This window comes from Triticum aestivum, chromosome 5B (assembly GCF_018294505.1).
Source record: "Triticum aestivum cultivar Chinese Spring chromosome 5B, IWGSC CS RefSeq v2.1, whole genome shotgun sequence".
Taxonomy (NCBI): Eukaryota; Viridiplantae; Streptophyta; class Magnoliopsida; order Poales; family Poaceae; genus Triticum; species Triticum aestivum.
Genome location: NC_057807.1, coordinates 280,056,111 through 280,079,830, shown reverse-complemented (window position 1 = coordinate 280,079,830; position 23,720 = coordinate 280,056,111).

The following is a 23,720-nucleotide window of genomic DNA, read 5'->3' as shown; positions in this document are numbered from 1 at the left end:
GAATCTGGAGCGTCTGTTAAACCAGCCCTGCCCAAAGCACGGGACAAAGGAGGTTCCAGCAACACATCTCTGGAAGGATTGTTTCATTATGAAGGAATTCAAAAAATCTGATCTCTTCCGGTATGATCAGGGTCCGTCCGGCGGTTCAGGTCCAGGTTTTCAGGGTGGCGGCGGTTCAAACTCTGGATTTCGGAATAATTAGGGCAACTAGAACAACCAAGGTGGTAATAACCAACAGAACAATCAGGGGAATCAGCAGCAATCAGGTTTTCAGAGTCACCCAAAGCAGTTGAATGGCGGGCAGTATCATGTTTTCACCACTAGCTTGTGTAAGCACGATCAGAAGCTTCACAAGAGGGAAGTTAATGCTGTTGAACTGGCAGTACCCTGTTACTTACGTTGGTCCGAGCAGCCCATTGTGTGGAGCAGAGAGGATCATCTGCCCCGGGTTGACAATCCGTGTCATCTGGCTTTAGTGGTGGCACCTCAGGTGGGAGGTTATAAATTCACCAAAGTGCTCATGGATGGAGGGAGCAGTATCAACATCCTGTATTATGAAACCTTCCACCGCATGGGGTTGACGGATAAGAATCTTAAACCGTTGAACATTGTTTTCCACGGTGTAGTACCAGGTAAATCGGCATATCCTGTTGGCAAGATAGATTTGGAGGTTGTGTTTGGTGATGAGCATGATTCCAGGTCTGAAACATTGACCTTTGAACTAGTGAAAATCCAGAGCCCATATCACGCCCTGTTTGGACGTCCGGCTTACGCAAGGTTCATGGCAAGGCCCTGTTATATTTATTTGCAGCTCAAAATGTCGGGTCATAAGGGGACTATCACGATGCACGGGAGTCGTAAGATTGCTTTGGACTGTGAGGAGGGTGATGCGGCTTATGCTGAGTCGGTTTGTGCAACAGAGGAGTTGAAGTTCTACAAAGACAATGTTGATCCAGCAGACATGACCCCTCTGAAGAAGCCCACCACTGAGCATGACCCGACCCTGAAGTTCAAACCGGCTGATGAGACTAAACTTGTTGATTTCGTTCCTGGTGATTCATCCAAATAGTATAGTATCAGCACTAATCTGGAACCGAAATAGGAAAGTGCGCTCATCGAGTTCATCCGTGAGAACCGGGACATTTTTGCATGGAAGCCTTCTGACATGCCAGGTGTACCGAGGGAACTCGCTGAGCACACTCTCAATATTGATCCCAAGTTTAAACCGGTCAAGCAGTTTCTTCGCCGCTTCAACGAGGAAAGACGCAAGGCCATTGGAGAGGAGGTAGCCCGGCTATTGGCTGCTGGGTTCATCGTCGAAGTATTTCACCCTGAATGGTTGGCCAATCCGGTGTTGGTTCTTAAGAAAAATGGCACTTGGCGCACGTGTGTGGACTACACAGACTTGAACAAAGCTTGTCCAGCAGATCCTTTTGCTCTCCCGTGTATTGATCAGATCATTGATGCGACGGCGGGTTGCGAGCGTTTGAGTTTCTTGGATGCTTATTCTGGTTATCATCAGATCAAAATGGCAGTTAAGGACCAGGAGAAAACGGCATTCATCACTCCCTTTGGAGCCTTCTGCTATGTTTCTATGCCCTTTGGGCTCAAGAGTGCCCAGGCGACTTATCAGCGATGTGTGCAAGTTTGCCTTCATACTTAGATTGGGCGCAATGTTCATGCCTATGTGGATGGCATTGTAGTAAAATCCAGGAAGAAGGAGACATTGATAGATGATCTCAAAGAGACCTTTGACAATCTTCGGGTTTATAAGATGATGCTCAATCCGGACAAGTGTGTTTTTGGTGTTCCGGCAGGCAAGCTCTTAGGCTTTCTGGTGTCAAACAGAGGCATTGAGACTAATCCAGAAAAGATCAAAGCAATTACATCTTTGGCTAAACCAGTGTGTATCAATGATGTCCAGCGTCTAGCGAGTCGAATTGCAGCCCTAAGCCGGTTTATCAGCCGCTTGGGAGAAAAGGCGATCCCTCTGTATCAGATGTTGAAGAAAACAGACACTTTTGTCTGGAGTGACGCAGCTAATGCGGCGTTTGAGGATTTGAAGAGACAGTTGGTTGAACCGCCGGTTCTTGCTGCTCCGGTTGGTAAGGAGCCGCTATTATTATATGTGGTTGCTAATGCTCGGGCTGTCAGCGTAGCCATTGTGGTGGAACGCAAGTAGGCTGGGAAGGAATATCTGGTTCAAAGGTCGGTGTATTACATCAGTGAGGTGTTAATTGAATCAAAGCAAAGATATCTGCATTGGCAGAAGCTAGTGTATGGGGGTTTTATGGCAAGTCGGAAGCTTAAACAGTACTTTCAGGGCCATCCCATCACAGTGGTCAGTTCCGCTCCTTTGGGGGATATAATCCAGAACAGGGAGGCAACTGGCCGGGTTGCTAAGTGGGCTATTGAGCTTGGACCACACGGTTTGAAATACATGCCTCGCACAACCATCAAGTCTCAGGCTCTTGTGGATTTCATCAATGATTGGACAGAGTTGCAGGCACCGGAAGACAAACCGGACAACACATACTGGACTATCCACTTTGACGGGTCCCGACAATTGGAGGGCTCGGGGGCTGGAGTTGTTCTTACTTCCCCTCAAGGTGATAAAATCTATTATGTTCTCCGCTTAATGTTTCCTTGTACTAACAATGCAGCTGAGTACGAGGCCTTACTCCATGGTCTCTGTGTGGCCAAGGAAATGAACTTAAGCCGGGTTCGATGCTTTGGGGATTCTGATCTGGTGGCTCAGCAAGTTTCTAGCACTTGGGATTCTAAGGATCCCCTCATGGCGGCTTATAGATGAGAGGTGGATGTTGTGGCTGGTCACTTCAAGGGTTATCAGGTTGAGCACATTGATCAGTGCAAAAATGAAGCAGCAGATGCTTTAAGCCGCTGGGGTCTCAGCGTAAACCGGTGCCGCCCAATACCTTTCTGGATATCCTGCATAACCCATCAGTAAAGTTGCCTACAAAGGAGGATTTGGCTATTCCTGATCCGGAGGCACAGTTGGTTGCCGCTTTACATGTAATTCTGGATTGGACGGTTCCATATCTGGCGTATATGAACCGAGGCGAGTTACCAGAAGATGAAGTTCTGGCCAGGCCGATAGTATGACGGTCAAAGTCCATGGTTATTCACAATGGCAAGTTACACCGCTGCAGTGTCTCAGGCGTATTCCAACATTGTGTTTCTCCTGAGGAGGGCCAAGAAATTTTGCGTGAAATCCATGAAGGCGATTGTGGTCACCACACTGGTTCAAAATCCCTGGTTGCTAAAGCTTTTGGTCATGGTTTTTACTAGTTGACGGCTCATGTCGATGCCGAGGACCTGGTAAAGCGGTGCGATGCTTGTTAGAAGTTTTCACGCCGAGCTCATGTTCCGGCTCAAGAGCTACGGATGATTCCAATCACTTGGCCGTTTGCTACTTGGGGGCTTGATATGGTGGGTCCTTTTAAGCGGTCAAGAAGGTGATCTTCCGTTTTAGTTTTCCACACAACATCATCACAGATAATGGCACGAACCTTTCCAAAGGTGAGATGGAGGAATTTTGTCAACAAGAGCACATCCGGCTTGATGTAGCATCCGTGGCTCACCCCTAGTCTAATGGTCAAGCTGAGAGAGCTAATCAAGAAATCTTCAAGGGTATCAAGCCCCGGCTTATGGTTCCTTTGAAACGGACGTCGGGTTGTTGGGTGGAAGAATTACCATCTGTGTTATCGAGCATAAACACCATGCCAAACCGATCTATGGGTTATACACCTTTCTTCATGGTTTACGGGGCAGAGGCAGTCCTCCCACGTGATATTCATCATGACTCGCCCCAGGTTGCCAATTATGTTGAAGCGGACAATGAGCAAGCACGCCAGGAGGCACTAGACCTGTTAGATGAGAGACGGGACATGGCTTTGGCTCATTCGACGGTTTATCAGCAAGACTTGCGGACTTATCACAGCCGCCAGGTTAAAACAAGAACCTTTCAAGAAGGCGACTTAGTGTTCCGGCTCATCCAGGATCAGACCGATATGCACAAGTTATCCCCACCTTGGGAAGGGCCCTTTGTGGTCAGCAAGAATCTGCACAACGGCTCATACTAGCTCATTGACGTTCGAGAGCACAAAGACTCACGCAATTCTAAGGAGGAGACCCGGAGGCCGTGGAACATAGCTCTCCTTCGGCCTTACTACACCTAAGCTATAGGCTTCTCTTATATACATATTTCGACAATGTATATATTATGATCAATATAATAAACTGGCATCCTTGCTATAAGCGGGGCCTCTGCCGTTTTTTCCAATATCTTTTGTTTACATGGGGGCTTCGGCTGATAAAGCGGAGTTCTGCCTGTTAAACCGGCTATCACGCCACAATACAGCTTGGGAGCTTCACACCCAAGGGGCCAAAGAGATTCTGGATGCTATGCATAGCTCAAACATAGGCACCCATTGATCACAGCTCACAAAGTTACTTGGGGGCTCTTTGTGCACTACAACAAAGAGTTTGAAAGGACCCTTGTAATATGCTATCAAGCACGGCTTGGAAGCCTGGTGTATTCACCTCAAACCCCGGGTTAACCTGCCTTTATCAAGTAAGCCAGTCCTATCCAGGTAATCCTGGCATGACCCGCCGAACGTTTGACAAGTCAATCTTTTACATACCCTAAACTTGTCAAAGTTAAAACGATGATTGGTTAGTTGGAGGCCCATCTTGAAAGGCTTTGCAAAATGGTTTAACTCAGTGGCCTGGCAGCCCCATGAAAAGTCTCGAATTTGGGCCTGGCAGCCCTTGAAAAGCCTCGACTACATGGTTTTATTTGCTTTTGTCAAGTTTTTTATCCTTTGATAACATTTTATGTTGAACCGGTGTCTATTGACCCGGCATGGTTTTCAGTCATCATAATAACCCGGTGTTTGTTAACCCAGCTTGGCTTTCAGCTACAAGCTGTCAGACCATATTCCTTATTAAACCGGTGTTTCATAACCCGGTCTGGCTTTGACTACATGTCGCCAGTATGATCATCCGGTGTTCATCACAACCTGGTATGACTTATTACACACCAGCACTGCATGGTGGGAGTTATCAACACTTAAAGACTTGGGTTTTCACCCTTACTACAATCAAATTGGTAAGCCAACAATTTGATTTAATATCGCAAGTATGATCTATTTCATATTTTGATTTTTTTCAGCCTTGGTTATCAACCAGGCGTTGTATTGGGCATTATGACCCGTCCGGCGGTAAACCGCCAGGACAGATCTTTTTTATACAGACACAAGGATTGCATAAAATTATCAAAATGTATAAGCAAGCACAACAAATATCATGGCGGATCAAACAATGTCATGTAGCAGTGCACGATGGCAGCAGATCAAAGTATTTCAACTAGCCTATTACAAGGCACTTTGAGGCCCAAAATAATGATTGTTCTTTACACAGAACATAGTCTGTGAAAATCAAACCGATTGTCGGATTAAGACTCGTCGCCAGGTTGACATGAAGTTGATGGATCCTGTGGCGTCGGTTCAACCTCCTCCTCTCCACCCAGTGGCTGGAAGTCAACGGTGGCCCAGTCAATCCGGGTTAATGCTTGGAAGATAGCCTCTTCACTTATAAGATTGGAAGGTTCAATGTTAGGGGCATAAGTGTGCTTACGGATTAGCGGGATAAGATTCTACACTTCTTTCACAGCAGTATCAACCCGTTGGTTGTTTGCATCATAGAAGGACCGATGAACAGACAAATTAACCTCTTCAGCCAATTGGCTTGCCAGCGGACGCATCTCCTTTGTCAGGGCTTTGAGGGCTTCATTATCAAAGGCTGACCCATTTTCTTGTTCACCAGGATAGTCCTTTGCGATATCAACCGGATCCAGGTCAGCTATCCAAGCTTTGGCCCGCGTCAGTGCTAATAAAGCGCCAGCCCTTGCAGCAGATCGCTTCATTTCTTCTATCTGGGCTGGTGTGATCGACAATTTGGCCAGTGTATCCTTGATCAAAGTTGGTGCCTGATGTCTACTACACAACCTTCTTCTTGTAGACGTTGTTCGGCCTGCAAGTGCACAGGTTTGTAGGACAGTAGCAAATTTCCCTCAAGTGGATGACCTAAGGTTTATCAATCCGTAGGAGGCGTAGGATGAAGATGGTCTCTCTCAAACAACCCTGCAACCAAATAACAAAGAGTCTCTTGTGTCCCCAACACATCCAATACAATGGTAATTTGTATAGGTGCACTAGTTCGGCGAAGAGATGGTGATACAAGTGCAATATGGATGGTAGATAAAGGTATTTGTAATCTGAAATTATAAAAACATCAAAGTAGCAAGCGATAAAAGTGAACGTAAACGGTATTGCAATGATAGGAAACAAGGCCTAAGGTTCATACTTTCACTAGTGCAAGTTCTCTCAACAATAATAACATAGATAGATCATATAACAATCCCTCATCATGCAACAAAGAGTCACTCCAAAGCCACTAATAGCGAAGAACAAACAAAGAGATTATGGTAGGGTACGAAACCACCTCAAAGTTATTCTTTTGGATCAATCTATTCAAGAGTTCGTACTAGAATAACACCTTAAGACACAAATCAACCAAAACCCTAATGTCACCTAGATACTCCATTGTCACCTCAAGTATCTGTGGGCATGATTATACGATAAGCATCACACAATCTCAGATTCATCTATTCAACCAACACAAAGTACTTCAAAGAGTGTCCCAAAGTTTCTACCGGAGAGTCAAGAACGTGTGCCAACCCCTGTGCATAGGTTCATGGGCGGAACCCGCAAGTTGGTCACCAAAACATACATCAAGTGGCACATGATATCCCATTGTCACCACAGATAAGCACGGCAAGACATACATCAAGTGTTCTCATAAAAGACTCAATCCGATAAGACAACTTCAAAGGGAAAACTCAATTCATCACAAGAGAGTAGAGGGGGAGAATCATCATAAGATCCAACTACAATAGAAAAGCTCGGGATACATCAAGATCGTGCCATAGAGGGAACAAGAGAGAGAACACGAGAGAGAGAGAGAGATCAAACACATAGCTACTGGTACATACCCTCAGCCTCGAGGGTGAACTACTCCCTCCTCGTCATGGAGAGAGCCGGGATGATGAAGATGGCCACCGATGAAGGATCCCCCCTCCGGCAGGGTGCCGGGAAGGGCTCCCGAGAGGTTTCTGGTAGCTACAGAGGCTTGCGGCAGTGGAACTCCCGATCTATCTTGATATTCGATGTTTTTAGGGTACGTAGGCTTATATAGGTGAAAGAAGTCGGTCGGGAGGTGCTCGAGGGGCCCACGAGATAGGGGGCGCCCAGTAGGGGGGCGCCCTCCTATCTCGTGGCCTCCTCGAGGCTCTTCTGACGTGAACTCCAAGTCTCTTGGGTGATATTCTTCCCAAAAATAATGCTGCCGAAGGTTTCATTCCGTTTGGACTTCGTTTGATATTCCTTTTCTTCGAAATACTGAAACAGGCAATAAAACAGCAATATGGGCTGGGCCTCCAGTTAATAGGTTAGTCCCAAAAGTAATATAAAAGTGTATGATAAAGCCCATAATCATTCAAAACAAGTAATAAAATAGCATGGAACAATAAAAAATTATAGATACGTTGGAGACGTATCAAGCATCCCCAAGCTTAATTCCTGCTCGTCCTCGAGTAGGTAAATTATAAAAATAGAATTTTTGATGTGGAATGCTACCTAGCATGATTCTCAATGTAATTTCTCTTTATTGTGGCATGAATGTTCAGATCCAAGTGATTCATAATAAAAGTTCATATTGACAAAAGAAATAGTAATACTTCAAGCATACTAATAAAAGCAATCATGTCTTCTCAAAATAACAAGGCTAAAGAAAGTTCATCCCTACAAAATCATATAGTTAGGCTATGCTTCATTTTCGTCACACAAAGATGTTCCCAACTTCTATACCCCCGATGACAAGCCAAGCAATTGTTTCGTACTTAAATAATCTCAAACTTTTTCAACCTTCACGCAATACATGAGCGTGAGACATGGATATAGCACCATGGGTGGAATAGAATAATGATTGGGGATTGTGTGGAGAAGACAAAAAAGGAGAAAGTCTCACATTGACGAGGATAATCAACGGGCTATGGGAATGCCCATCAATTGATGTCAACATGAGGAGTAGGGATTGCCATGCAGATGCACTAGAGCTATAAATGAATGAAAGCTCAACAAAAGAAAACTGGTGGGTGTGCATCCAACTTGCTTGCTAATACATCTCCAATGTATCTATAATTTTTGATTGTTCCATGCTATTATATTACCTATTTTGGATGTTTATGGGCTATATTCTACACATTTATATCATTTTTGGGACTAACCTACTAACCGGAGGCCCAGTCCATATTGCTGTTTTTTTGCCTATTTCAATATTTTGAAGAAAAGGAATATCAAACGGAGTCCAACGGAATGAAACCTTCAAGAGCGTTATTTTTGGAGCAAATCTGATCCGGAGAGCCTGGAGTGCAAGTCAAGAAAGCTCCAAGGGCCCCACGAGATAGGAAGGCGCCCCCCCCCCCTGTAGGGCACGCCCCCTTGTCTCGTGGGCCCCTCAGGCGTCCACCAACGTACTTCTTCTTCCTATATATATCCACGGACCCCGAAAACATCCAGGGGCACCATGAAACACAATTTCCACCACCGTTACCTTTTGTATCCGCGAGATCCCATCTTGGAGCCTTCGCCGGCACTCTGCCGGAGGGGGAATCGACCACGGAGGGCCTCTACATCAACATCCTTGCCCCTCCTATGAGTTGTGAGTAGTTTACCACAGACCTACGGGTCCATAGTTATTAGCTAGATGGCTTCTTCTATCTTTTTGGATCTCAATACAGTGTTCTCCCCCTCTCTTGTGGAGATCTATTCGATGTAATCTCTTTTTGCGGTGTGTTTGTCAAGATCCGATGAATTGTGGGTTTATGATTAGATTTATCTATGGATATTAATTGAATCTTCTCTGAATTCTTTTATGTATGATTGAGTTATCTTTGCAAGTCTCTTCGAATTATCGGTTTGGTTTGGCCTACTAGATTGATCTTTCTTGCCATGGGAGAAGTGCTTAGCTTTGGGTTCAATCGTGCGGTGTTCTTACCCAGTGACAGAAAGGGTTGCAAGACACGTATTGTATTGCTGCCATCGAGGATAACAAGATGGGGTTTACATCATATTGCATGTGTTTATCCCTCTACATCATATCATCTTGCTTAATGCGTTACTCTGTTCTTATGAACTTAATACTCTAGATGCAGGCAGGAGTTGGTCGATGTGTGGAGTAATAGTAGTAGATGCAGGCAGGAGTCGGTCTACTTGTTATGGATGTGATTCCTATATACATGATCAAGCCTAGATAACGTCATAATTATTCGCTTTTCTATCAATTGCTTGACAGTAATTTGTTCACCCACCGTAATACTTATGCTCTCGAACCCTCTAGTGAAACCTATGCCCCCCGGGTCTATCTCTTATCATATTTGCTTTCAATCTACTTTTATTTGCATCTTTACTTTCTTGCATCTATATCATAAAATACCAAAAATATATTTATCTTATCATACTATCTGTTTAAGATCTCACTTTCGCAAGTGGCCGTGAAGGGATTGACAACCCCTTTATTGCGTTGGTTGCGAGTTCTCAGTTTGTTTGTGTAGGTGTGTGGGGCTTTTGAGGAGCCTCCTACTGGATTGATACCTTGGTTCTCAAAAACTGAGGGAAATACTTATGCTACACTTGCTGCATCACCCTCTCCTCTTCGGGGAAAACCAACGCTAGCTCAAGACGTAGCAAGAAGGATTTCTGGTGCCGTTGCCGGGGAGGTCTTCGCTCAAGTCAAGACATACCAAGTACCCATCATAAACTCATCTCCCTCGCATTTACATTATTTGCCATTTGCCTCTCGTTTTCCTCTCCCCCACTTCACCCTTGCCGTTTTATTGGCCCTCTCTTTCCCAATCTCCTCCTCTCTTTTCCGCTTGCCTTTTTCTGTTTGCTTGTGTGTTGGATTACTTGTTGCCATGGCACAAGATAATACCAAGTTGTGTTACTTCTTGAACACCAATAATAATGATTTCCTTAGTACTCCGATTGCTCCTCTTAATGATGTTGAGTCTTGTGAAATCAATGCTGCTTTGCTGAATCTTGTTATGAAAGATCAATTCCCCGGCCTTCCTAGTGAAGATGCCGCTACCCATCTAAACAATTTTGTTGATTTATGTGATATGCAAAAGAAGAAAGATACGGATAACAATATTTTCAAATTGAAGTTATTTCCGTTTTCACTTAGAGATCGTGCTAAAGTTTGCTTTTCGTCTTTGCCCAAAAATAGTATTGATTCTTGGAACAAGTGCAAAGGTGCTTTTATCTCTAAGTATTTTCCTCCCGCTAAGATCATCACTCTTAGGAACGATATTATGAATTTTAAACAACTTGATCATGAGCATGTTGCCCAATCTTGGGAAAGAATGAAATTGATGCTTCGCAATTGCCCTACTCATGCTTTGAATTTATGGATGATCATACAAAATTTTTATGCCAGTTTGAACTTTGCTTCCAGAAATCTCTTAGATTCGGCCGCGGGAGGCACGTTTATGGAAATTACGTTAGGAGATGCTACAAAATTGCTTGATAATATTATGGCTAATTATTCTCAATGGCACACCGAAAGATCTTCTAGTAAAAAAGTGCATGCTATAGAAGAAATCAATGTTTTGAGTGGAAAGATGGATGAACTTATGAAGATGTTTGCTACTAAAAATACTCCTCTTCATCCTAATGATATGCCTTTGTCTTCCTTGATTCAGAATAATAATGAATCTATGGATGTGAATTTTGTTGGTAGGAATAGTTTTGGAAACAATGCTTATAGAGGAAATTTTAATGCTAGACCGTTCCCTAGTAATCCCTCTAATAATTATGGAAATTCCTACAATAATTCTTCTGGTAATTTTAATAAGATGCCCTCTGATTTTGAGAATAGTGTGAAAGAATTTATGATTTCTCAAAAGAATTTTAATGCTTTGCTTGAAGAAAAATTGCTCAAAGTTGATGATTTGGCTAGGAACGTTGATAGCCTTTCGCTTGATGTTAATTCTCTTAAACTTGGATCTTCTTCTCCTAAGCATGATATCAATGAGTCTCTCAAAATAATGAGAATTTCCATTGACAAGTGCAAGGAAAGAACCGCTAGATTGCGTGCTAAGAAAGAAAGCTTTATAAAAGCGTGTTCTTCTAGTTTCCGTGAAAATAATGATGAGGATCTTAAAGTCATTGATGCGTCTTCGATTAGATCTATGTTTTTCAATATGAATTTTGATGATTATGGGACTGATGATGAATTAACTTTGCCTAGAAGGCGTCCCAAGAATTCAGAGCCTTTAGATCTTAATGCTAAATTTGGTAAAAGAGAGATTGGAGAATCCTCAACTTCTAATAATGTTGAACCTACTATCTCGGATTTCAAGGAATTTGATTATGATAATTGTTCTTTAAAAGGTTGTATTTCCTTGTTGCAATCCGTTGTTAATTCTCCTCATGCTTATATTCAAAACAAAGCTTTTACCAAACATATTGTTGATGCTTTGATGCAATCTTATGATGAAAAACTGAATTTGGAAGTTTCTATACCTAGAAAACTCAATGATGAGTGGGAACCTACTATAAAGATTAGAATTAAAGATTTTGAGTGTTTTGCTTTGTGTGATTTGGGTGCTAGTGTTTCCACGATTCCGAAAACTTTATGTGATATTCTAGATTTTCATGATCTTGATGATTGCTCTTTGAATTTGCACCTTGCGGATTCCACCATTAAAAATCCTATGGGAAGGATCAATGATGTTCTTATTGTTGCAAATAGAAATTTGGTACCCGTAGATTTTATCGTTCTTGATATAGATTGCAATCGTTCTTGCCCTATTATTCTTGGTAGACCTTTCCTTAGAACGATTGGTGCGATTATTCATATGAAGGAAGGGAACATTAGATTCCAATTTCCTTTAAAGAAAGGCATGGAGCACTTTCCAAGAAAGAAAGTCAAATTACCTTATGAATCTATCATGCGTGCTACTTATGAATCAAGTGCCAAAGATGGCACTAGTTAGATATATCCTTGCTTTTATGCCTATCTAGGGGCGTTAAACGATAGCGCTAGTTGGGAGGCAACCCAATTTTTCTTTATGTTATTTGTTTTTGTTCCTATTTAGTAATGTTTCTAATTTCTGTTTATTTGTGTTTTTACTTTTGTTTAGTGTTTGTGCCAAGTAGAACCTATAGGATAAACTATGATGATGGTTGATTTGATTCTTTTGAAAAACAGAAACTTTGCGCTCACAAAAAAATCAATAAATCACAGAAAAGAGCTTTTGCATTGATTCTTTTTGCTTCTCTTCAATAAACAAATTTTCTAGTACGTACTATTTTGGTAGGATTTTTAGAGTTCCAGAAGTTTGCGTTAGTTACAGATTGCTACAGACTGTTCTGTTTTTCACAGATTCTGTTTTTCGTGTGTTGTTTGCTTATTTCAATGCATCTATGGCTAATAAATTAGTTTATAAACCATAAGGGAGTTGTAATATAGTAGCTTTAACACCAAAATAAATAAAGAATGAATTCATTACAATACCTTATGTGGTGGTTTTGTTTTCTTTCACTAACGGAGCTTATAAGATTTCCTGTTGAGTTTTGTGTTGTGAAGTTTTCAAGTTTTGGGTAAATCTTTTATGGACTATGGAATAAAGAGTAGCAAGAGCCTAAGCTTGGGGATGCTTATGGCACCCCAAGATATTCAAGAATAGCCAAAATCCTAAGCTTGGGGATGCCCCGAGAAGGCATCCCCTCTTTCGTCTTCGTTCATTGGTAACTTTACTTGGAGCTATATTTTTATTCGCCACATGATATGTATTTTGCTTGGAGCGTCGTGTATTATATTGGTATTTGCTTGTTAGTTTACCACAATCATCCTTGCTGTAACACACCTTTTGGGAGAAGCCTATTTGATTAGAATTTTCTAGAATACTCTATGTGCTTCACTTATATCTTTTGAGTTTGATAGTTTTTGCTCTAGTGCTTCACTTATATCTTTTAGAGCATGGTGGTGGATTAATTTTATAGAAATTGCTAGTCTCTCATGATTCACTTATATTATTTTGAGAGTATCTTAGAACAGCATGGTATTTGCTATGGTTTTAATTTGGTCCTAGAATGATGAGCATCCAAGTTGGATATAATAAAAACTATCATAGAAAGTGAATTGGATGCTATGATCAATTTGTTGCTTGATAATTGTTTTGAGATATGGAGGTAATAATATTAAAGTCATGCTAGTTGAGTAATTATTGATTTAAAGAATGCTTGTGTTGAAGTTTGTGATTCCTGTAGCATGCACGTATGGTGAACCGCTTTGTGATGAAGTTGGAGCACAATTTTATTTATTGAATGTTTTCCTTATGAGTGGCAGTCGGGGACGAGCGATGGTCTTTTCCTACCAATCTATCCCCCTAGGAGCATGCGCGTAATGCTTTGGTTTTTGATGACTTCTAAATTTTTACAACAAGTATATGAGTTCTTTTGACTAATGTTGAGTCCATGGATTATACGCACCCTTTCACCCCTCCATTATTGCTAGCCTCTCTTGTACCGTGCAACTCTCGCCGGTACCATACACCCATCATATACCTTCCTCAAAACGGCCACCATACCTACCTATTATGGCATTTCCATAGCCATTCCGAGATATATTGCCATGCAACTTTCCACCATTACATTTATTATGACACGTTCCATCATTGTCATATTGCTCTTTGCATGATCATGTAGTTGACATCGTATTTGTGGCAAAGCCACCATCATAATCTTCATACATGTCGCTCTTGATTCATTGAATATCCCGGTATACCGCCGGAGGCATTCACATAGAGTCATATATTGTTCTAGCTTTGAGTTGTAAATCCATAAAAGTGTGATGATCTTCATTATTAGAGCATTGTCCCAGTGAGGAAAGGATGATGAAGACTATGATTCCCCCACAAGTCAGGATGAGACTTCGGACTTTACAAAAAGAAAAAAAGGAAGGCCAAAAAAAGGCCAAAAAGAAAAGAAAAGAAAAGAAAAGAAAGAAAAAAAAAGAATGAGAGAAAAAGAGAGAAGGGACAATTCTACTATCTCTTTTTCCACACTTGTGCTTCAAAATAGCACCATGATCTTCATGATAGAGAGTCTCATATGTTGTCACTTTCATATACTATTGGGAATTTTTCATTATAGAACTTGGCTTGTATATTCCAATGATGGGCTTCCTCAAAAAGCCCTAGGTCTTCGTGAGCAAGCAAGTTGGATGCACCCCCACTAGTTTTCTTTTGTTGAGCTTTCATATTTTTATAGCTCTAGTGCATCCGTTGCATGGCAATCCCTACTCACTCACATTGATATCTATTAATGGGCATCTCCATAGCCCGTTGATACGCCTAGTTGATGTGAGACTATCTTCTCCCTTTTTGTCTTCTCCACAACCACCATTATATTCCACATATAGTGCTATGTCCATGGCTCACGCTCATGTATTGCGTGAAAGTTGAAAGAGTTTGAGATTATTAAAGTATGAAACAATTGCTTGGCTCGTCATCGGGGTTATGCATGATTAAATACTTTGTGTGATGAAGATGAAGCATAGCCAGACTATATGATTTTGTAGGGATAACTTTCTTTTGGCCATGCTATTTTTTAGAAGACATGATTACTTGCTTAGTATGCTTGAAGTATTACTATTTCTCATGTCAATATGAACTTTTATTTTGTGTTATTTGGATATGAACATTCATGCCACAATGAAAGAAAATTACATTATGAATTATGCTAGGTAGCATTCCACATCAAAAATTCTCTTTTTATCATTTACCTACTCGAGGACGAGCATGAATTAAGCTTGGGGATGCTTGATACGTCTCCAACGTATCTATAATTTTTGATTGTTCCATGCTATTATATTACCTGTTTTGGATGTTTATGGGCTTTATTCTACACATTGATATCATTTCTGGGACTAACCTACTAACCGGAGGCCCAGTCCATATTCCTGTTTTTTTTGCCTATTTCAGTATTTCGAAGAAAAGGAATATCAAACGGAGTCCAAACGGAATGAAACCTTCGGGAGCATTATTTTTGGAACAAATCTGATCCAGAGAGCCTGGAGTGCAAGTCAAGAAAGCTCCGAGGGCCCCACGAGATAGGAGGGGCCCCCCTGTAGGATGCGCCCCACTGTCTCGTGGGCCCCACGGGCGTCCACCGACGTACTTCTTCTTCCTATATATATCCACGGACCCCGAAAACATCCAGGGGCACCACGAAACACAATTTCCACCACCGTAACCTTTTGTATCCACGAGATCCCATCTTGGAGCCTTCGTCGGCACTCTGCAGGAGGGGGAATCGACCATGGAGGGCCTCTACATCAACATCCTTGCCCCTCCTATGAGTTGTGAGTAGTTTACCACAGACCTATGGGTCCATAGTTATTAGCTAGATGGCTTCTTCTCTCTTTTTGGATCTCAATACAGTGTTCTCCCCCTCTCTTGTGGAGATCTGCTCGATGTAATCTCTTTTTGCGGTGTGTTTGTCAAGATCCGATGAATTGTGGGTTTATGATCAGATTTATCTATGGATATTAATTGAATCTTCTCTGAATTCTTTTATGTATGATTGAGTTATCTTTGCAAGTCTCTTCAAATTATCGGTTTGGTTTGGCCTACTAGATTGATCTTTCTTGCCATGGGAGAAGTGCTTAGCTTTGGGTTCAATCTTGCGGTGTTCTTACCCAATGACAGAAAAGGTTGCAAGACACGTATTGTATTGTTGCCATCGAGGATAACAAGATGGGGTTTATATCATATTGGATGTGTTTATCCCTCTACATCATATCATCTTGCTTAATGCGTTACTTTGTTCTTATGAACTTAATACTCTAGATGCAGGCAGGAGTCGGTCGATGTGTGGAGTAATAGTAGTAGATGCAGGCACGAGTCGGTCTACTTGTTATGGATGTGATGCCTATATACATGATCAAGCCTAGATAATGTCATAATTATTCGCTTTTCTATCAATTGCTTGACAGTAATTTGTTCACCCACCGTAATACTTATGCTCTCGAGAGAAGCCTCTAGTGAAACCTATGGCCCCCGGGTCTATCTCTTATCATATTTGCTTTCAATCTACTTTTATTTACATCTTTACTTTCTTGCATCTATATCATAAAATACCAAAAATATATTTATCTTATCATACTATCTCTTTTAGATATCACTTTCGCAAGTGGCCATGAAGGGATTGACAACCCCTTTATTGCGTTGGTTGCGAGTTCTCAGTTTGTTTGTGTAGGTGCATGGGACTTTTGAGGAGCCCCCTACTGGATTGATACCTTGGTTCTCAAAAACTGAGGGAAATACTTACGCTACACTTGCTGCATCACCCTCTCCTCTTCGGGGAATACCAACACTAGCTCAAGATGTAGCGATTGCTCACGAAGACCTAGGGCATATGAGGAAGCCCATCGTAGGAATATACAAGCCAAGTTCTATAATGAAAAATCCCCACTAGTATATGAATGTGATAACACATGAGACTCTCTACATGAAAACATGATGCTACTTTGAAGCACAAGTGTAGAGAAAGAGATAGTAGCATTGCCCCTTTATTTATTTATTTTCTTTTTTCTTTTTTTTCTTTTTTTTCTTTTTTTTCTTTTTTTTCTTTTTTTTCTTTTTCTTTTTTATCTTTGGCCTTTCTTTTTTTTTCTTTTGGCCTTTCCCTTTTCTTTCTTTTTGGGCAATGCTCTAATAATGATGATCATCACACTTCTATTGATTACAACAAATGCATTACAACTCGAAACTAAAACAAGATATGACTCTATATGAATGCCTCCGGCGGTGTATCGGGGTGGTGCAATGAATCAACAGTGACATGTATAAAAATTATGCATGGTGGCTTTGCCACAAATATGATGTCAACTACATGATCACGCTATGGCAATATGACAAAAGTAATGTATGTCATGATGATGATGAACGGAACGGTGGAAAGTTGCATGGCAATATATCTCGGAATGGCTATGGAAATGCCATAAATAGGTAGGTATGGTGGCTGTTTTGAGGAAGATATAATGAGGTTTATGTGTGATAGAGCGTGGTATCGTATCACGGGGTTTGGATGCACCAGAGAAGTTTGCAACAACTCTCAAGGTGTCGGTGTACTAGAGTAGGGGTACCCTAGTATCCCGAACTTGTGCACGGGCAGTCGCAGCACCCCGCGGCAAGGCTTGCCGGGCGACTGCCAAGATCCTCCGTGGTTCCTTTGGAGCCATTCAAGAACAAAGTATTCAGGCCAAGGAGACAAGGCCCCGGCAAGAGGAGCTTGCCGGGAAGGCCAACCAAGGCATCTCAAGGAACTTGCCGCGACGCGTCACGCGTCCCGGCAAGGCCTGATGAGCGACAAGCTTCCGGACGCGACAAGACAACGACCGCGGCAAGGCGCTTGTCGCGGCAAGCTACCACTCTATGCCCACGCTCCAGCACATTCACCAACGTGTCGCCCTGGGGCCTTTCTAGGCGAGCGTGGCAAGAGGCTGTGCAGCCAGCGGTGCGCGGTGGCAAGCGACGCTAACAAGATTGCCATCGTGGCGAGTGGTGGCGTCCCTGACGGTCCTTTTTGCACTATTTGGGCGACGCAGATGGGCATTTAATGCCTTTGTCCCCTGCCGTCAGGGTTAGGTAGGATACACTGTACAGATGGTTGTACCAACCGCAATTCCTTTTCCATTTTTGCCCTTGTCTACGTTTCCACCTGTTGGTGACCCCTTTAGCTTATAAAAGGAGGCCCATGTGCAACGTAGAAGGGGTTGGGTTCGGTTCGAAGCCAGAAAACACTCACGCTCGGTCTCGTTAGCAGCTAGTGTGTACTGTAGCACTCAGCGCTCCCGAGCAAGAACTCAATACACTCAGACATGCAGCAGTAGGAGTGTTATCTCTCCGGAGAGCTCCGAAGCTGGGTAAACTGCTCGTGCGCTTCGCCTCGATCCACTCTTCGTGCGACCTCCGCCCCCCGCCGAACCGAAAGGGGCTCGGTCCGCCGGTCCCATAGGTGTTCGTGGAACAGTTTCCCCGATATCTTTGGCGCGCCAGGTAGGGGGGGCATCGAGATTGTGTGAACCTGATCCGGCGTTCACACGAGCTAGATCTTCATCTTCTTCATCAACATGCCACCGAAGAAGAAGACTTCGGCGGCAGTTGTTCCGTCCACGTCGATCTCACCACCACCGGAGCAAACGAGTGGTGGGGTAGACGTCGGCGGAAGAACGGGCGTCGACGAGGGAGCTCACGGTGCTGCCAGGTCCAAGGACAAGGCTGCGCAGACCTCGGCGTCCGTACATGTACGGCGCCCATCTCAGGAGGCGCAGGACCGACAGCGTCATGGTATCCGCAGTACCATACGTTTGTTGGACCAAGATCGAGCTGGTGGATCTCGGAGTGCCCAAGACCAGCAGGCACGCCAGTGTGCTGGCACGAGTGAGACGCGGTCGCCTGGACGGGATACTGCTCCTTCTAACATAGTTAGAAGTCCGAGCATATCTCGCTCCTCGCACCGTTCGCCACTGCCGCCCACCACTCCAGCAGAAGCTTTGGCGCGAGCTCAACTGCTCCTAGATTACCCTCCAGCGGAAGACAAGATCGATCAATGGAGGGCCACCATTTAGAGTCTCATCGGCTTCGCCAACGGCGACACTCCGCGGCAGCCGAATACATCGCTGCCGCAGCAGGACCGCCATGCACGAGCCGATGGAGACGAAACCGGTGGGGGTGCAACCACCATGCACTCTCCACCCCGAAGGCCAAGATCGCCGACTCGCCGGATCCACCTCGACAGCGACTCCACCGCATCATCAGACCCACGAGTTCGTCGCGATCAGCGCCAAGTTCTTCACGAACGACAGCAAGAAGACGCTCGTACTCGCATCGAGCGCCAAAGAGAAGCGCGGCGTCAATCGGACCAGCGCGCTGGGCCCTCTGTCGACATGCATGCGCCAAGGGAACCAGGCGACTTGCCGTATGCGGTAGGTTGCCCTGCATTCACTCGTGAGCTGCGGCAAGTCCAGTGGCCCAGCACGAAGAATTTCAAGCCAGATGTACCAGAGAAGTACGACGGCAAGTCGCATCCGTCGGAGTTCCTCAGCATCTACACCATCGCAGTGCAAGCTGCCGGGGGGCGGGACGACAAGATCCTTGCCAACTACTTCCCACTGGTGCTCAAGCCAAATGTCAGATCCTGGCTCATGCACTTGCCGGACAACTCCATATCCTCCTGGGCAGACCTATGCCATCAGTTTGTCGGTGCCTTTACAGGCGGCCACAAGCCTCATGGCCAAGAGAGCGACCTTCATCTTCTCGCCCAGAAGGAAGGAGAGCCCCTGCGCAAGTACATTCAGAGATTTAGCCGCGTAGAGCACAACATCCCAGATGTCCACCCTGCCGCGGTAATCAGCGCGTTCGATCAGAACGTGCGAAACCGCAGGATGCGGGAGGAGATGGCGATGTGCAAGATCAGAGACGTCAGTGAGCTATATGCCCTGGCCGACAAGTGTGCACGTGCTGAGGAAGGGAGGAAACTTCCCGGAGAGAATACAGAAGCAGGAGGATCTGATAGTGAAGATACTGCCCCGGCAAAGAAAAACCGGCAGCGGAACAACAGGAAGAAGAAAGGCAAAGATGTGCTAGTCGTTGAGCAGTCCGGCAACGGAGGTGGCGCCAAGAAAGCCAAAGCTGGTAGCTTCGGCAAGGAGATTGCTGCAAGCACCAACTACCAAGCTATGGCAGCCGCCGACAAGCAGGACGGCACCAACAAGCAGTACTGCAAGATCCACCGCACCAAGGGCCATGACCTCCAGAGCTGCAAGAAGGTCGAGCAGCTTGTCGAGCAGCAAAAGGCTGAATACGAGCGACGCGACAAGGAGAAAGCCCAGGAAGGTGCTGGAGGAGCCGGCAAGAAACGTCCCGGCCGAGGACGACGCCACGGCAAGGCCAAGAAGCGGCAAGGAGACAGACCTCCCCGCGGCCGCGACAAGGATGAAGATGACGACGACGATGAAGATATGGATGATGACGAGACCGATGAGCAGGAGTTCCAGAAAGCCACAGAGGTCCTGTGCGTTGACGGCGGTGCTTCTCTGCGTACTTCACACCGCCAGCTCAAGCAGTGGGTGCGGGAAGTCAATGCGGCAGAACCACCCATCGAGTCACGCAAGCCTCTGAAATGGTCCAGCACGCCTATCATCTTTGATATTGAGGACCACCCTGATCGCATAACTGCGGTCGGGTGCTTGCCGATGTTGGTTTCACCAACTATCCGCAACCTCAAGGTCACTAAGATGCTAGTTGATGGCGGGGACGGCTTGAACCTGATCTCCTCCGCGGTACTCCAGAAACTCCAGATCCCTGATGGCGAGCTCGAAGAGACCGGCACATTCCAAGGAATCAATCCGGGAAGGAGCAAGCCGAAGGGAAAGATCACATTGCCGGTGACATTTGGCAGTGAGTTGAACTTCAGGACTGAGAGGGTCACTTTTGATGTTGCTGACTTTCCATTGCCTTACAATGGGATTCTCGGCCGTCCAGCACTCGCCAAATTCATGGCAGCCTCTCACTATGCATACAACGTACTAAAGATGCCAGGCCCGATAAGTGTCATCTATGTCCCTGGTGACAAGAAGGACGCTCTTATCTGCACCGACAAGATCTACCAGGAAGCAGCAGCCGCAACAGATCGCAAGTCACTTGCCGTTGAAGCTCCCGGGGGGAAGAAAAAGACCAAGTCCCGCAAGAGTTCTGATGCCCACTCCGGCAAGCGCACCTCTTCGGAGTGCTGCGCTACCATCGAGGGCGCACCATCGAGCTCCACCGGCAAGTGTAAGAAGGCAATGGCGGCTCCACCAGAGACCAAGAAGGTGTCCGCCAAGGAGGACGGCACTGGTGGTACCTTCACCATCAGTGCCACTCTCGACCCTAAATAAGAAAGTGCGCTCGTTGCTTTCCTGCGGGCGAACGTCGCCGTGTTTGCATGGCAACCGTCTGACATCCCCTGTGCTCCCAGGAAAGTAATCGAGCACCATCTTGCCATCTGTCCTCATGCGCGGCCCGTCAAGCAGAAAGTCAGGAAACCGGCAATGCAGCGCCAAGAATTCATTGCAGAAGAAATCAAGAAATTGGAAGCAGCAGGCCTTGTCAGAGGAGTGCTCCATCCTACGTGGTTGGCCAATCCTGTAGTCGTGCGCAAGGCAAACGGGAAATGGAGGCTTTGTATCGACTTTACTGATGTCAATAAAGCTTGTCCCAAAGACCCATTTCCCTTGTCGCGCATCGACCAGATTGTTGACTCCACGGCCAGATGTGACTTGCTTTCATTTCTTGATGCATACTCAGGATACCATTAGATCTTCATGGTAGAAGAAGATGAGGAGAAGACCGCATTCATCACCCCATGTGGCATATACTGTTTTGTACGGATGCCTTTCGGTTTAAAGAATGCCGGTTCAACATTTGCAAGGGTAGTCCATGACGCTTTTGAGCCGCAAATGCACAGAAATGTGGAAGCCTAAATGGATGATATAGTGGTCAAGATCTGCAAATCTGTGCAAGATCAACCTCAAGCTTAACCCCGAGAAGTGTGTGTTTGGAGTCCTCTCCGGCAAGCTTCTCGGGTTCTTCGTGTCTCAGCGGGGAATTGAAGCCAATCCCGACAAGATCAAGGCCATTGAGCAGATTGAAGCACCAAAGCGCGTTAAGGATGTACGAAGACTTGCCGGTTGCGTAGCTGCTCTCAGCAGGTTTATCTCTAGGTCTACTGAGCGCGCCCTGCCATTTTTCAAATTATTGAAAAAGGCAGGTCCAATGAAATGGACTCTGGAAGCGGAGGCTACGCTGCAGGACTTAAAGAGATACCTGTCCTCCACTCCAACACTTGTCGCACCTAAGCCACAAGAGAAGTTGCTGCTATATATAGCGGCAACCAATCAAGTGGTTAGTGCTGCGTTAGTAGCAGAGAGGGAGGCGGATGATGAGCTAGCAACCACGGCAGATGCATCCAGCGACAAGCAGGGGGCTTCACCGGCAAGTTCTAGTCCCGACAAAGATGGATCTGCGCAGGCGCGTGAGAAGATGCAGAAAAGAATGGTGCAGCGCCCAGTTTATTTTGTTAGTTCCCTTCTGCAGGGGGCTAGGTCAAGGTACTCTGGTGTGCAGAAATTGCTTTTCGGCCTTCTCATGGCCTCGAGAAAGCTGCGCCATTACTTCCAAGCACATGAGATTACACTTGTCACTCTCTTTCCGTTGAAAAGGATTTTGCAGAATCCAGAAGCAACAGGCAGGATTGTCGAGTGGGCATTGGAACTGTCAAGCTTTGGCCTCAAGTTTGAGAGCACTTCAACTATCCAAAGCAGAGCATTGGCAGAGTTCATAGCAGAGTGGACGCCAACACAAGATGAAGAAATTCCAGAAACGAGCATCCCCGTCAAGGAAGCAAGCAAAGAGTGGCTAATGTACTTTGATGGTGCCTTCTCGCTGCAAGGCGCCGGTGCGGGCGTGCTACTTGTTGCACCCACCGGAGAGCACCTCAAGTACGTAGTCCAGATGCACTTTCCCAAGGAGCAAGCAACGAACAATACTGCAGAGTATGAAGGTTTGCTTGTCGGTCTCAGGATCGCAGCAGACCTTGGGATCAAGAAGCTCATTGTCAGGGGTGACTCACAGCTTGTCGTCCGCCAAGTGAACAAGAATTATCAGAGTCCGCTGATGGAAGCTTATGTTGATGAAGTGAGGAAGCTAGAAGAGCACTTTGACGGCCTGCAGATGGAACATGTTCCAAGAGCTCAGAACGGCATTGCCGATGGCCTGTCAAAGTGCGCCGCACTTAAGTTACCTGTGGAACCAGGGATCTTTGTGCTCAAGCTGACTCAACCGTCCGTAACACCATCAACTGGACAGAGCAAGAAGAGGAAGTTGATTTCTGGTGACTATTTTCCGGCAGAGCTCCCCGAAGCCGCCGTCAAGAAAGTCCTCAAGATGAGGGTGTTGAGGGGCAGTCTGCTCCAGCAAGCCCTAGGGTTTGTTCCATTGAAGCAGACGCTCCCGACAAGTTTTGCTTCGGCAAGCTTGCCGGGGAACGTCAAGCTCCGGCTGAGCCGCAGGTTCTCGCCGTAGAAGCGGATGTTCCCATAGCAGCAGATGTGCCTTTAGTCCTTGTTGTCGAGCCGCAAGCTCCAGCATGGGCACAGCAGATTGTCTATTTCCTTCAGACAGGAGAACTTCCCGAAGAGCAAGAAGAAGCGGAAAGAGTAGCCCAGCAGTCAAGTATGTACCAGTTTGTCGACAACACACTGTACAGAAGAAGACTCAACGGCGTGAAATTGAAGTGTATTCACCGGGAAGACGGACAAAAGCTGTTGGCAGAGATACATGGAGGAATATGTGGTCACCACATTGGCGCGAGAGCACTTGCCGACAAAGCGTTCCGGCAAGGTTTCTTTTGGCTGACAGCCCTCTAGGATGCAACTACACAAGTAACCAAGTGTGAAGCGTGCCAGTTCCATTCCAAGCAGATACACCAGCCAGCTCAAGCTCTCCAGACGATCCCTTTATCCTGGCC